The following is a 15,641-nucleotide window of genomic DNA, read 5'->3' as shown; positions in this document are numbered from 1 at the left end:
CACCTTAACCTCACTAACATGGTAATATCTTGAATATAATCATAGGTCAATTTAGCACACTTTCTTCCTGTCCGTAAACTCCTGCTCACTTTTATCCTATTTGTCTCTTGTCTTTGTGTTATTTGTAAGTCTTAGTTAGTCAATAAATTCTTTATGTGTGTATAAATCCTCTGCCTCAGTTGTGCTTGTGTACTGTATATATTCATCATCGGGTTCACTGTTCCGTCACAAAGTTCCACCACCTCTGCAAAGTTTCCAAATTATTGGTTGGGTTAATTTAAGTTTAAGGTTTAATAGTCAGATGCAGGCATCTTCAACTATAAATCTGTAATTGAATTGATCCATAGATCAACGCTATATTCTTAAAATAATTTGGCTTACTATTGCTACAGTATCATCAGACACATTTGCTTCGCCAACTCCATCACACGCTGTTTTCCTGGAGCCACAGCCGCAGACATACTGGACAAATTACCGGACCTGTTACCATCACTTCCTTCCTCCGTAAAACACATTATAGTTCACGTTGGCTGCAACGACACAGCTCGTCGGCAGTCTGAGCTGACAAAAACTGCTTTTAAGACCCTTTTTAGTTTCCTGCAGAGCTGTGGCAGGTCAGTTTTTATCAGTGGTCTTCTACCAACACTGTCACGCAGCGCGGAGCGTTTCAGTAGACTGCTCAGCCTGAACACCTGGCTCCAGCTGACCTGCCGCACTTATGACTTTGGTTTTATCGACAATTTTAACCTCTTCTGGAACCGCCCCTCCTTTTACAGGGCCGATGGCGTCCACCCAAACAAACTGGACAGCTCTATACTAGCTGGAAATATTCAGTACACTTTACACTCTGCCCCACGTGACTGACTGTTTACACCACACACCCCTACACCTGTGTTTCCCCCCTCACCCACTAAAACAGCTCACAGCTCCCCCCTTTGGTCACACAGCACACTCCCTGCAATACCACACCCTGCCAGTCACATCCCGGTTTGGACAACACACTGACTCCTCAGACACCCACCAAAAGTACCCCACTCAATGGACCCAGACAACCTCATCACTCTCACAGTCAATAACTCCAAAGCAACCACACCCCCAACCAACAACTCATCTGCAACCTTCAGTATGACACTTCTAAATGTCTGCTCTCTTTCAAATAAGGCTTTTATTGTTAATGACTTGATTTTAGATCATCGGATTGATTGTTTATTCTTAACAGAGACATGGCTGAGCACGGACGCACCAGCAGTTCTCACCGAGGCCTCCCCACCAAATTTTAACTTTGTATTTTCTATTAGAAAGGGCAAGAAAGGTGGTGGTACTGCCTCAATCGCATCTGATGCACTTTTTACCAAGCAAATTTCGTTTGATCAGTACCCCACCTTTGAGCACCATGCCTTTGTTTTTAATAACCTTGCAATTATCTGTGTCACTGTTTACAGACCACCAAAACAGTGCGCAGCTTTTATTGATGAGTTTTCAGAGTTTTTATCAATAATCCATACCTCTTACAATATGATTTCAATTTCCGGTGATTTTAATTTGCACATTGATAATGAGTCCGATAAGTTACCTAAAGATTTTATGAATTTACTGAATTCTATGGACTTTACCCAACACGTCATGCAGCCAACTCACAACAGGGGACACACTCTGGACCTTGTCATTAGCCATGGCCTGTCCACGAGTGTGTCCTCTGTTGTTGATTTGGCTGTATCTGACCACTACTGTGTGTTTTTTAGCATCACCGGTTTTAACATAAGGGAGACCTCGGTGAGGACTGTGAGGAGGCGCTGTCTGACTCCTGAAGTGGCTGCAAATTTTATTGAAGTTTTACAAAAATACCCTCCAGTTCCTTTATCTGCATCCTGTGATTTTATTGTTGAAAATTTTAATAACAAACTTAAGTCAAGCCTCAATTCTGTAGCTCCACTGGTTACAAAAAAGGTGAAAATAAAGCCTGCACCTCCATGGAGAAATGAGGAAACACGAACGTTGAAAAGACAATGCAGGATGGCGGAAAGAAAATGGAGGAAGAACAAAATAACAATAAACCGTCAGTTATTCTTGGAACAACTTCAAATATACAACAAGGCAGTCAGACAGGCAAGAAACACATACTTCGCCAATATAATTTCCTCACACAAAAATAATTCCAAACTCCTTTTCTCCACCATTGATCATTTAATTAATCCAGATATCACCAGACACTCTGCCACAACTGACTCCTTGTGTGATAGTTTTGCAGACCACTTCAGGAACAAAATTGATTTTATCAGATCTAGTATTTTACCTGTTCAGGAAACCCTTTTTAATAAGACTGAGGTTCTACTTTTACCTGATGAAACACTGGACAGTTTTTCCCTGATTGATGCTCAGACACTTGGCAGAGTTTTCTCCCAAGTAAACCCAACTGACTGCCTTTCAGACCCAATTCCCACATCGCTTTTTAAGTTATTTTATGGATCCTTTGAAAGCAAGCTTTTAAACATTGTTAATTGGTCTCTTCAGATGGGCACCTTTCCCACTGCCTTTAAAACGGCAGTGGTGAGGCCCCTTCTGAAGAAGAGCAACCTGAACCCAGACAATTTTAATAACTACAGACCCATATCCAACTTACCTTTTTTAAGCAAAATTATAGAGAAAGTTGTTTTCAATCAATTGAATGACTTTTTAAATAAAAATACCATTTTAGAAAAATATCAGTCTGGTTTTAGGATTAATCACAGTACAGAGACAGCTCTTTTAAAGATAGTCAATGATCTCAGGTGCAACTTGGACTCGCACAAGATCTCAGTCTTGGTGCTACTGGATCTGAGCGCTGCTTTTGACACAGTAGATCACCCAATTCTTTTAAATAGACTGAGACACCTGGTGGGCCTCTCTGGTACTGTTTTTAACTGGTTTCAATCCTATCTCACAGACAGGAAATTTTTGGTAAGTATGGATACATGCTCTTCAGCGATCCATGAAATTAGATGTGGTGTGGCCCAAGGATCAATGTTAGGCCCCATACTTTTTAATTTATATATGCTCCCACTTGGGGATATCATCAGGAGACATGGTATCAACTTTCACAGCTATGCTGATGACACACAGCTGTATATTGCCATGTCTCCTGAAGACACTCGGCCAGTTGATGCCCTTTTTAACTGTATTTTAAATATTAAAACCTGGATGGCAGAAAACTTCTTACAGCTCAACCAGGGCAAAACTGAAGTTTTAGTTATCGGTCCTGAGGCTATGAGAGAGAAATACTTACCAAAATTACAAGCATACTCTTTCAACCCATCTGTACAAGTAAAAAACCTGGGCGTTATCTTTGACTCTGAGCTCACTTTCATCCCACATATTAAATCTATTATAAAAACAGGTTTTTATCATCTTAAGAACAGAGCCAGAGTCCGTCCAGTTCTCTCTCGAGCCAACATGGAGATGCTGATGCATGCTTTTATTTCCAGTAGGATTGACTACTGTAATGCCCTGCTTTCTGGTCTTCCCAAAGATAGAATCTCACAACTCCAACTTCTCCAAAATTCAGCCGCTCGAGTGCTGACGAAGACCAGAAGGCGGGCTCACATTACACCAGTTTTAAAATCACTGCAGTGGCTCCCCGTGTGTTTCAGGATTGATTTTAAGGTCCTTTTAATAGTCTTTAAATGTCTTAATGGTCTTGTGCCTTCTTATCTTTTAGACTTGCTTTTACCCTATGAACCCTCGCGGACCCTGAGGTCCTCAGGCACTGGCCTTTTAACAGTTCCAAAAGCCAACACAAAAACCCATGGCGAGGCAGCTTTTCAGCATTATGCTCCTCGCCTCTGGAACAGCCTGCCAGGGAACCTCAGGGCCGCAGAGAATGTAGAAATTTTTAAAACCAGGCTCATGACCCACCTTTTTAATTTGGCTTTTAACTGATGCTTCTGTTTTATCTACACAAAGGTTTTATAGTTATATTTAATATATATATATCTTAAGATTCTTTTAACCAGTGCTTCTGTTTTATCATTTTAATGTTTAATATTTTTATTATTTTCAGATATGTCTTAAATTCAGCTTCTTTTAATCAGTTCTTTTATATCTTTTTAATGTTTCTTATTCTCCGGTGTTTCATCAGAGGGAGCCCTCCATGCCGGGGGGCGGCTGTGGACTCCGGGGGCTGTGGTGCCTTCTCTCACTGGGGTACGCTCCTTTCTGGTGGGTGGGGGTCCCAGTTGGCCCTCTCCCACTAGTTGGGATGCGGGGCTGTGTTGCTGGTGCCTGGTCGCCGGGGTCGGCGGCTACCTCCTGGTGCGGATGGCTCCCTGAGACAGCGCCTCCTAAATTGATCTTTTACTTTTACTTGTACATTTTTGTTCTGGTCTACCCGTGCTCAGTCAGTCTTCTTAAGTATGTGTGAGCTTGTGGGTTTGCATGTATATGTGTGTGTGTGTGTGTGTGTGTGTGTGTGTGTGTGTGTGTGTGTGTGCGGGTGAGTGGGTGGGTGTGGGTGGGGGGCGGTACTGATTTTTAAACTGATATGTAAAGCACTTTGTGCTACAGTTTTTAATGTATGAAAAGTGCGATATAAATAAAGATTATTATTATTATTATTAAAGATCTAAAATTAAGGAGGCCACATTTTACTTTCTTGTGCTTAGGAACTGTGGTAGTATTAGTGTTAATTTTTATTAGATTTTGCTGAGCAGGTGTTTTTCTATTTACTTTAATTTTACAGGTTCAGGGGACAGACATAGTCTCTATAGGGTTTACAGTGGGTATCTGCTAAAGGAAGCACAGAGAAGTGTTTAAGACTGCAACTCTGCATCCCGGTCTCAACTCTGGGTCAGGGTTTTGGGTCAGTAATAAACCTAGCCAGGTTTTCACTAAGGAGAGCAGCACCATTCTTAGTTAGATATATGCCGTCTCTTCTAATAAGACTGGGTTTTCCCCAAAATGTCCGCCAATTGTCCACAAACTGTATGTCATTTGCAGGACACCACCGAGACAGCCAATGATAGAGTGGAGACATGCGGCTAAACATGTCATCACTGGTCAGATTAGGTAGGGGACCAGAGAAAACTATGGAGTTCGACATACTTTTCGCATATGTGCACACCGACTCAATATTAATTTTAGTGACCTCCGATTAGCGTAATCGGGTGTCATTACCGCTGACGTGAATTACAATCTTACGGTATTTACGTTTATCCTTAGCCAGCAGTTTTAAATATGATTCTGTGTCGCCCGCCCTGGCCCCCGGAATGCATTTGACTGTGGTCGCTGGTGTCTCTAGCTTAACGTTTCATACTACAGAGCTGCCAGTGACCAGAGTTTCATTCTCAGCGGGTGTGTCGTTGAGTGGGGAAAACTTATTGGAAACGTACAGTGGTTGGTGGTGTACCTCAGGCTTTTGCCTGCCACTATGCTTCCTTCGAACAGTCACCCGCTGTTCCTGTTCTCCTGGCTGCTTGGGAGCTGCTGGAGGGACGGCTAACCTGGGCTGGCGGGTCTGCTCCGGCTAAAGGGGGCTGGCTAGCTGTCACAGCTAACGTTTTGTTCATAGAGCGGACCTGGGCTTCCAATTGGCTAAGCCTCGCTTCCATGACCGCAAATATACTACATTTATTACATGTACCATTGTCACTAAAGGAAACGGGCGTAAAACTAAGCATCTGACACACCGAGCAAGACAGAAGGGAAGGAGAACGAGGAGAACGAGAGGAAGAGAAGCCATATTAGCCACTAAGCTACAGTAGATTAGTTACCGGGACTAAACTGACTAAATGAATCGAAAGAGGTTACCGTTTGTCTGGAAACAGATAACCTATCTAATTAATTCTCTAATAACTGGCGATTTTCTAACGCACAAACAATCTACTACGGCACCAGATATGAGTGATTCTACTGAAACTACAAAGTTGCTGCAGCAAACACACTACAAGAAACAGGAAATGATGTAAGACACTTTCCACAGTACGTCGGACGTAGCAGGAAGGAGCAGGAGGTCCACCAGAGTATTACCAGGGAAACATCAGCACAAAAGAAGGCAGTCTACTCTTGTTCAAACTTAGACTGAAAAGTGGCACAGATAGAACAACAGCACAAACAACTGAAACTGGGCCAAAAGTTAAAATATAAAAACTAAATTATATTTTTGCATATTTCACAAACCAAAAAAATCTCATTCTAATTCAATCTGAAAAGTGACAAATGACAAAGAGAACAACAAATCTTTCTTTTTCCATCTAAAACCCTGAAATTTAGACTCAAATGTCAGCAGAACTATATACATGTAGACCATCATGAAGAAATTATTATAATAATTCATATAATTTAGTGACATAGATCATTTTTCCCTCACTCGGTTTTTGTCCCTTCCTTGGGTGACGGTTGATAGACTGTGTGTGTTTTACTGGCACTGTGTATGCTTTTTGGTTTTACTGGTGTTGTGTTGCCCAATGTGTGTGTTTTATTGGGGCTGCTTTAGTCAGTGTGTGCGTACAAAACGTGATGTGAGTGGCCGCCAAACCAGGCTGGCTGCTCTGCAGGAGCCTAGAGACAATGCTCGGCCTAAGAGCATGTCAACAAGCCACAGATACAGTGAAACTCCGATAGAGAGAATCATGGTATTAAATAGAAACCCGACAGGTGCAGCAGTGACTTCAATAGGTGCAGGAGAGACCAAGGAGGGATTTTTAACTCCCCGCAGCCTAGAACCAGACTGAGCTGCTGTATGAGTGAATGAAGTGCTCAGGAAATGCAAAACAATAATGACAACCACTCACTAACGGAGTAGGGCGGGCTGTAGGCTGCCCATCCAGTTGCAAATAAGAGCCAATGGTAGTGTAGTCTGTTGTTGTCATTCCAAAGATGCAGCATCACAGCTTTAAAAGATCTGTCACCTCGCGTACTAAAACAGGTGTGAGGGACCATCAGCAGGTGCTGAAATAGAACTTTTCGCTCTGCACAGTGTATATTTCTGCTCAGTGTCTCTAAAATGTCATCCTACAGCAAAGGTTGTGTTTATGTTTTGTCTATTTTTGCTATTGAATTGCTTGAAATCCTTCCATATCTAGATAAACTGCAGCCTTTTGTGATTATACTGTATAAACACACAAGCTGATAATGAGATTTGATTAAATTAAAGCTATACTGTATGATGTGGCATTTTTACACTTTTCTTTTCTAATCTTAAAATGCTCCCAATAAGCGTATGTCAAACTAAAATGTAAAAGAAATCCACCAGGTTTTGAAACTCAAAAGTGTTTAATTCTCATATATTTATGATAAATGTCTGACCAATTGTATTATTCGGTCATAATAAAATAATTGGCCGAGCATGGCTGAGCCTCCTGTCAGTCATCCGTTACCACTGTCCCACATCTGATACTGCTGCCTCTGAATCTGACATTTCACTCACGCTGCTCCTCCTGTCAAGGGATGTGAATGGATAGGACTGAAATGCCACGGTGTTGAAGGGAAAAACCCATTTATTAACAGAAACAACAACCAGGGGGAACAAACTGAAAAACCCTGATTGCAGCAGGCAGAGTTTGGTGAATGAAGGATGTAGATAAAGTCCGGGAGTTGGGCGTACTTGACTCCACAGGCACGTCCACCCAAAGCTCAATTCTTACGACCGTGGGACTCTGCTTTTACACGTACATGGTATCACACAATGTAGGATGATCTAGAATGATAAATGTATGACTATGAAACCTCAAATGTCCACAGACAGTGGTGCCCAGTCCACCCAGCTGATGAGGTGCGGTGAAGACGATAATTCAGTGCTGCGCAGATCAGACCCTTAAATACAGGGTCTCCTAATGAAATAGGAGCTGCTGCTGCTGTACAGCAAGTGGATGATGTGTCTGATTGCTGAGGGAGGGGTCCGCGGCCACGCCGAAGTGGACCACACCTTTGCCTCCACCTCTGCTTCCACCGTGTGCGTCAGGTGAGAGGAGGGGAGCGTCAGAGCTCAGGCAGGGGGGAAACAGGCGGGGCTTTGGAGGGAGGCAGGTTGTTCATGTTCAAATTTTTACTAAGTGCTGTGTGACCTGCCAGATCGGTAGGTATAGCTATAACTGTGCAGTCATAACACAGCTGTATTTTGATTGACAGGATCTGTATTATCTGTATATACTATATATCTTGAGGAATTACCAATAATAAGACCTATATGTACATAGAGAAGTGAGGTATGTGACTTGTGCAACAAAGTTCCAGTATATGGAAGCAAATGTGTGCCATATTGAATGTCTGGACAGTGTAACATGTCAAACTGATCATACTTAAAACAGATTTAACTAATCTTTCATCATATTTTCTTAATGTTTTTGTTTTAATTGTCCGTTGAAATAGGTTATTTGATGTAATTGCCTTCAATTCATCGTTGAGGTTGTTCCATAAAGTTGATTCCTGAAGTTATTTTTGCAATGTGGTACAATCTACTTTGAGAAACATAGATACTACTAATCTCAATAGGTCTGAATGGTGGTTGTCGATGCCAAATTGTGTTTCTCAGTATGCATCCTGAGCAAAAACGCATCCTCTGTGCCAATCTCTTCCCAGACAACATGCGTCACCCCTGACACTTTGGGAGCCTACCCTAATTGGACCTGGCCAATTACCCACTCTGCTGCTTTCACCACCTTTAAAGAAAAAAAAACCAAGGAATATATGAAACCTCGAAATGTATCAGAATGCATTATGGGATGTGATGATTTGATTTGATATGAGATTTAATTTTTGCCTTCTGTAACAAAACAGTCTGTAGGACTTAGGGCTGCAGCTATCGAATATTTTAGTATTCAAGTATTCTTCTGAAAATTCCTTTGATTAATCGAGTAATTGGATAAAACTTACTTTTGCTTGGTTAAAGAGCAATTATAAATACTCAACAGGAAATAAGGTATTTCACTTTATAATGAAGGACCAATTGGTTTCTTTTCTTTTTTTAAAAAATATAATTAACAGTTTTATTTGTTACATTCATATTGTGCAAATGCAACAAAATGTATTTTCTAAACTAGAAACATTTCCAGAGAGGCAATTGCAAATGCAAATAAAAATAAATAAAATGTAATTAATTTCAACTTAGTATTTCTTGTAAGTATCAAAAATACAACACATTAATAAATTTAAAAAAAAAGGAATAAACATTGCCTTTTTGATGTGCAACTTAACTATGGCAGCTGTAAGTTTCAGAATTTACAGTTTAGACATAACAGGAATGCGTTGTGGCATATAAGAGGCAAGAACTTTTGAACAGGAACTTAGAACAAGTCCATGCATGAACAGTTTCACACATTTCAGCTATATTCAGGAGAATCAAGTTAATGGCCACCCCACCTTGTCTATAACCTATAACCCCCCCCACCACACACACACACACACACACACACGTCCAGTTAATTGATGATTTGCTTCATTTTAGCAAAAAGTTCGATTTTGCAAAAATTCGGCCATGAGAGGAAGCTTTGAGCAAGCTGTGCACCATTTTGGCCATGCTTTTGAGAAATTAACCATTCAAATCACGGGTGTATGGCTCACTGCCTAAATCTATGCTTGTCACAATCGTAATAAACTAGCCACACATTTGACAGTAGCCGTAATTAACAGAAACCTAACCTTTCGCAGGGCTAAGGTTATATTAGTAAGATACATTAATGTTAATCTCATGGATTTGCCCTAATTTATTTTTATCTCTGGTCCTCCGCTCCATTCTGGGTGTCTTTGGAGAAGATGCTACATTGGAGATGTGCTGTTGTGGTATGGAAGGGCCGTGTTACAACGGATACATGTCACAGTGTTTACCTTGTTGTTCAGTCTGAAATGCTTCCATACTTTTCGACATTTTCTGTCTTTTAATTATGTTTTTTTTTGTCTTTTGTCATCGTTGTTGTATTCACTCGCCTCTTCCATTTTTCCGCTGCTTCAACCGATCACTTCCGCGTCCTCCGTCATCTTCCTTTGCGTGAGTAATGTAAGCGCATTGTACCACATTAAGTAGTCTGTGCGAAATGCCGTGCTTTGAGCTTTACAATTAAATAAGCGATTCCTCGAGGCAGAGAAAATTCCTTGATCATTTTTTGTAATCCACACTGAAAACATTTGAGTGTTATTTACTTAAGAAACTTAGGAAAGTTTTTGCACTTACATATTGCAAGTAATATTCTACAGGGCGATCATCAAGTAAACTTTACTTGTGGGTATCAATTTATTTTATTCGCAAACCTCAGGTAGTTACTGTTGATTATTAATATGATCATTGAATTTTACTCTCTCCTTCTTTGTAAGTTTTAATTAGACTCTGACTGCTTCAAACTGAAAAATCTCACCTAAATCAACGGCTTTTTTAAGGTAATTTCAAAATACTTTTGTAACTTTACTTATGGACTATAAATAACATTTACACAACATTTTACATAGTTTTTCTGCAGTTTTAATTGCCTAAATTGTTCATAATATTTTGTTTATTGAAACAATGACTTTCAAAAAAATGAGGCAACTGTTTAATTTAACACTTTTATTTTTCTTGAGTGAAAAAATATTTTTTTCAATAAAATATTGTCCAACAGGGTTTGCATTGCAAAACAACAAGGTATATTTCACCCTGAAAAAAAATAACACATTTGACGTGCTTCAGGAATCTTCAGTGCATCTTAAAAGACATGCTTACTAGAACATTTCATTTTAAAGAACAGTGTTTTGCCCTGAGGTTAGTCTGTAGTGTTTCAAAAGTTCTGTCCGTGTGTCAGCCTCGAATTAGGCCATGTCATCTTTTTTTTTTATCTGGAAAAAAACAGACAGAAAAAAAATCAAACCTCATCTGAACTACATTTTCATATCAGTATAAAAGTCAGCTTAAAACAAAGAATGAGAGATAACTAGGGTTTTAGATTTACCTTACATTAGCCGTTCAAATGTAGCAGGAGAACTTTCCCAGTGGAGGCTGTAAAATACAAAGAAATCTAATCATTACAGCATCGTACTCAAAGTTACTTTAATGCCAGGGATAATGGAGAAGCCACATTTCTTGGACTATATTCATATCACTAGAATAACATAGGATTGTCCTTTCAACTTTGTATACATTAAATTTTATGCATCACAATACATAGCTTCAAAATTCTAAATATACTCTGCTTCATTTCAATTTGGAATGGTACCTCTACATTCTGTGATGAGGGTAAACCTCCTATAACTTATGAAGTGCAAAAAACTAAATTCTATTTACCTGAATAGCCAGATGGCTTTGCTTGTGACACTGTTTGCTGTAGTTGCTGCTTGAGAGGGCACTGTGTCAGCTGCAGAAAGTTGTTGCTTTGGGGAAGATAAAAACCAGACAAAATAATATATTAAAACTACAGAACACTGCAAGAAGTACTACATTAAAACTACAGTATCGTGTACTGCAACCAAAATAAACTGTATCACTGTCAAAATATTTTAAAATATCACTGATGAAATATAAAGCACTACACATTTATTTTTACCTGAGTAGCCAGATCGCTTTGCTTGTGACACTGCTTGTTGTAGTTGCTGCTTGGGAGGGCACTGTGTCAGCTGCAGAAAGTTGTTGCTTTGGGGAGGATAAAAAAACAAAGACAAAATAATACATTACAACTACAAAATCATGTAACAAAAATAAACTGCACCACTGTCAAACTGCCAAATTTTGAACATTTGCAATCTAAATGAATTCATCTGGTGCACTTTGACAGTATCAATCACTTATCACATCAAGAAGTTGGAATGCCAATTTGACAATTTCAAGGTTTTTAAAAATCAATATGAGTATTTTTTTAAATGATTTGCTCCATAACTGAAACACCGAGAGGACTGAGAAGAGGCTTTGTCTCATTTGAGCTTGCATTTCTGACAACACCCTTACTTTGAAGGCGGGGTAAATGCCACCGCGGCAGCTACGTAGCCTCGTGACGTCATGGCGGCGCAATATGGTACAGCCAGCCAGTGCACAACATAAACAAGCAAGTTCTACACCTCCTGTTTAATCTTCTGACAGGGACCGTGAAACCACACAAAAAAAACACACACAACCTCCAACACGACGGCGGTTAATTTGATGAGAAGGGAATACAGAGCTGAGGTGGATTTCTTGCCGAGTGTGGCTCCGGACAACTCAGCTGAGTCGGAGACAAGAGAGTGCTCACAGAGCTAACTAACATTAGCGCCGACGGTGCTAACTAATGCTAGCAACGCGGCTACATTTAGCTGCAGTTAGCTCTCAGTTTGGTAATGAAGCTGCAGCAGTCAGTCCACCAGGAAGCACCTCGGTATTGTAATGATCTCTGTCATCGTTGTTGAAGGCTGTGTGTTGCTCCGATCCGGAGGTATTCATTGTAAACGTGCTGGTTGTTAGCATGTCTGACTGTTAATGGCTAATTTAGCAAGATGTTTTCACAAGCATACTCCAAAATACTATTAAAATTAAAATGTATGTGATGTGCGATAATGGCAAATATTACAGTTTATATTATCATATTATTACATTAACTCCGTTAAGTTACATATGCAGAAAAATCCCAAATGTCTTACCTTAAACCTGACCGTTGTCTTCTTGTGTTTTGGTGGACAAATATGCGCAGGCGTCTTGTATGTGCGTCACAAGGCGCATGGGCGGGCTCATAAACACGCAGCACAGTTAAAACCTACTTGGTATTTCTAAGTTCATTGTAATGACTATGCAACCTTTGAATATTACGTGAAAATACATAATAAAACTTACTCTTCCCGCACAGTTTACTTATTACATGGAGGGCATATATAGGATTTACTTAAATAATTCCAGTTCTCACAGATACTTTCAAATAGAAAGTTAAAATTGTGACAGTTAACCTAGTAAATATTACTACACCACAAAATCATTTTTTTCAGTGCAGGTGCTCGAATTACTCGAGGAGTCGTTTCACCCCTAGTAGGACTAAAGTAGTTAATGTATTTAACAATTAGGCAACATGAAGAATACCATTGTAATGTATGGGGATGTGGCAGAGGAAGATGTAGAGACTCTCTCCAGTATGCATATGCCTTGGGACCATGAAGGTGTAGTGTAAGGGCAAACTCTCTCTGCTTTTTTTCAGCCGGCAACAAGAACTGCAGCCAAGACCTGATACCGTCAGCTTGTTTGCAATTACGAATGGTTCTAGCAGACACTAGCCTGTGATGTGTCCCAATGGTCTCAGCTGCAGTTCTTGTTGACAGCCGAAACCTGTCACAGAGATGTGACAGCCGATTGGCACGGTGCTGTGCAGTGGTTGTAACATGCGGTCGACCAGATCTGGGATGGTCATTGGAGGAGCCAGTGGTGTGGCTTGCTCAGCAAGGCATACAACAGTAGAGTGTTGGACTCCAAACACCCTGGCACCGGCCCTTCTGCTCCCTCCAGCTTGAAGCATACCAATGGCCCGATCTCTCTCCGGTTGCAGTAGTCGTTGGCATTGTGGACAAATGTGTTTTTGCTCCATTTTGATGTCTTTTTATAGGGAATGGTTTTGCACAATTGAGGAGAGGTCCAATTCATCTGTCAGTTTCACTCATGAGCAGACATGGGTGAGGAATACAAAAATACAGTTCTTATTACTAATCAAAATCGATCAACCGGAACCAGGAAAACAATCATTTAATTTTGACTCAGAATAGTACTGAACTCATTGTAGTTTGCAATTTTGCAATAACTGTCATATTTCTAAAAAAAAAAAAATCGAGAAAATGAAAATGGTGCGTTTCTTTTTTTCTTGAGTGTACTTAGCGTGACCAGGTGCTTACGAGCCACATGTGGGACAAGGAATGTGTTTGTGTGGGACAATGTGGGACACGTAACCGTAATGCTGGAACAAAGTCTAGATTTTTAAACAATGTGGATCTTATTGTCGAGCTTATAAATATGAATAACAACAATTTCATTTGGTTGCACACATTATGCCTATTTTTGCACTGGGCATATTATTTTTTTGCTTTTTTTTTGCACAGGTTTCAACAACTTGTTTGCTTGTGAAAACAAACAAAAAATCTACTGTAAAAACTCAAAAAAGAAACCTCAAGTTTCAAATATTGTAATTGAATACTTCAATCAGCTTTTTTTTAATTTGAGTACATGTTCTCAACCCTGAAAGGTAAACTAATCTATGTGCAATAAAACAAAAAGGCATAACTGACAACATTTTAACAGCTGTTTCCACTTCCAGCCACTTAAAATTACTCGGACCAAAAACCTTTGTCCATCCATACATAGAACAGTCAAACATTTAGCATTCTAACACAGTAATAAAAATTGAGTGAGATAAAGTAAATATCCTGTGGAATTTTGTCAAAAAATAAATATCCACATACTTAACAAAAGCATATTTTGCCACCTCAGGTCTCTCAGTTCAAACTCCAAACTTAAAAATAGGTAAAAGGGAATAGGGATCAAATCTAACCAAACATCACAGTGTGTTGCTTCAAGTCATACTCTCCTCCATGCGCGATGGAGAAATAAGTTTGACATACAGTACAGGCCAAAAGTTTGGACACACCTTCTCATTCTTTGCATTTTCTTTATTTTCATGACTATTTACATTGTAGATTCTCACTGAAGGCATCAAAACTATGAATGAACACATGTGGAATTATGTACTTAACAAAAAAGTGTGAAATAACTGAAAACATCTCTTATATTCTAGTTTCTTCAAAGTAGCCACCCTTAGCTCTGATGACTGTTTTGCACACTCTTGGCATTCTCTTGATGAGCTTCAAGAGGTAGTCACCTGAAATGGTTTCCTAACAGTCTTGAAGAAGTTCCCAGAGATGCTTAGCACTTGTTGGCCCTTTTGCCTTCACTCTGCGGTCCAGCTCACCCCAAACCATCTCGATTGGGTTCAGGTCTGGTGACTGTGGAGGCCAGGTCATCTGGCGCAGCACTCCATCACTCTCCTTCTTGGTCAAATATCCCTCACACAGCCTGGAGGTGTGTTTGGGGTCATTGTCCTGTTGAAACATAATGATGGTCCAACTAAACGCAAACCGGATGGAATGGCATGTCACTTCAGGATGCTGTGGTAGCCATGGTGATTCAGGTTGCCTTCAATCTTGAATAAATCCCCAAAAGCGTCACCAGCAAAGCACCCCCACACCATCACACCTCCCCCTCCATGCTTCACGGTGGGAACCAGGCATGTAGCATCCATCCGTTCACCTTTTCTGCGTCGCACAAAGACACGGCGGTTGGATCCAAAGATCTCAAATTTGGACTCATCAGACCAAAGCACAGATTTCCACTGGTCTATGTCCATTCCTTGGGTTTCTTGGCCCAAATAAATCTCTTCTGTTTGTTGCCTCTCCTAAGCAGTGGTTTCCTAGCAGCTATTTGACCATGAAGGCCTGATTCACGCAGTCTCCTCTTAACAGTTGTTGTAGAGATGTGTCTGCTGCTAGAGCTCTGTGTGGTATTCATCTGGTCTCTAATCTGAGCTGCTGTTAATTTGCGATTTCTGAGGCTGGTGACTCAGATGAACTTATCTTCAGCATCAGAGGTGACTCTTGGTCTTCCTTTCCTGGGGCGGTCCTCATGTGAGCCAGTTTCGTTGGAGCGCTTGATGGTTTTTGCGACTGCACTTGGGGACACATTCAAAGTTTTTGAAATTTTCTAGACTGACTGG

General features: G+C 40.4%; 1 protein-coding gene across 4 annotated transcripts in view; it reads left to right on the top strand.

Annotated features, from left to right (window-relative positions):
* The window catches only part of LOC115431553 (ubiquitin-associated and SH3 domain-containing protein B-like), a 138,688-nt gene that overhangs the window by 69,843 nt on the left and 53,204 nt on the right, over positions 1–15,641 (top strand). The window lies entirely within an intron of this gene.

This window comes from Sphaeramia orbicularis, chromosome 13, assembly GCF_902148855.1.
Source record: "Sphaeramia orbicularis chromosome 13, fSphaOr1.1, whole genome shotgun sequence".
In the NCBI taxonomy this organism is placed as follows: domain Eukaryota; kingdom Metazoa; phylum Chordata; class Actinopteri; order Kurtiformes; family Apogonidae; genus Sphaeramia; species Sphaeramia orbicularis.
The sequence above is the reverse complement of the archived record's forward strand: the minus strand, read 5'-3'. Positions and strand labels throughout refer to the sequence as shown.